Genomic DNA, 1,160 nt, shown 5'->3' on the forward strand with positions numbered 1-1,160 from the left:
GAAGGTGGAGAACTTGCAGAGAGCAGAGGAGGGAGAGGCTGGGGTGGGGGCTGGGGTTGTTATCCTCAGGGTTGGGAGCCCACTGAAGACTTTGAAGCAGGGAGTTCCATTGGCCTATCACAGGGGACATGAGGGGACTGATTGACATGACCAGAAGCCACGGACCTATGATCTGAGAATTCCTCTCTAAGTAACCAAGGATTAAGAAATTAAACTTTTCTGGTTATCATGGTGTAGGGAACCATGAGCAGCAAAGTCTCCCGCGACACCCTCTATGAGACAGTGCGGGAAGTCCTGCATGGAAATGAGTGCAAGCGCAGGAAGTTTTTGGAGACAGTGGAGCTTCAGATCAGCCTGCAGAGGACCCTCAGGTGGACAAACGCTTCTCGGGCACCGTCAGGCTTAAGTCCACTCCCCGCCCCAAGTTTTCCATGTGTGTCTTGGGGGACCAGCAGCACTGTGATGAGGCCAAGGCTGTGGATATCCCCCAGATGGACATTGAGGTGCTGAAGAAACTCAACAAGAATAAGAAACTGGTCAAGAAGCTGGCCAAGAAATATGATGCCTTTTTGGCTTCAGAGTCTCTGATCAAGCAGATCCCCCGAATCCTGGGCCCAGGCCTGAACAAGGCTGGCAAGTTCCCTTCCTTGCCAACCCACAATGAGAACATGGTGGCCAAAGTTGATGAAGTCCATGATCAAGTTCCAGATGAAGAAGGTGCTGTGTCTGGCAGTGGCTGTTGGCCACATGAAGATGACAGATGATGAGCTTGTGTACAACATCCACTTAGCTGTCAACTTCCTGGTGTCATTGCTCAAGAAAAATTGGCAGAACGTCAGGGCCTTGTACATTAAGAACACCATGGGCAAGCCCCAGCATCTGTACTAAGGCACAACTTAATAAACCATACTAAACCATCAAACAAACAACAACAAAAAAAAGAAATCAAAATACCTGTTTCTTTTGACTTGATTTGGGTCCAGCCTCCAAAACACTACAGGAATAAAACATCCCTGGGAGCAAACTTGGATAAGTGTGGCTCAGGTAAGAGTTGTGCATCTCTTTCTCTGCATCCCTAGGACAGGTCTGGGACAGATGGCCCAAAAGAAGAATCCAGAATGATCATGGCTTCTTGCCTCCAAACCAAGCTGCTGTGGAGA

The 1,160-nt window shown here is 49.0% G+C and overlaps 1 pseudogene; it reads left to right on the forward strand.

Moving 5' to 3' along the window:
• Positions 1 to 243: 243 nt before the first annotated feature.
• LOC122455232 lies at positions 244 to 945 on the forward strand (annotated as a pseudogene).
• Positions 946 to 1,160: the final 215 nt, after the last annotated feature.

The sequence above is a fragment of the Cervus canadensis genome, chromosome 17 (genome assembly GCF_019320065.1).
Source record: "Cervus canadensis isolate Bull #8, Minnesota chromosome 17, ASM1932006v1, whole genome shotgun sequence".
NCBI lineage: Eukaryota > Metazoa > Chordata > Mammalia > Artiodactyla > Cervidae > Cervus > Cervus canadensis.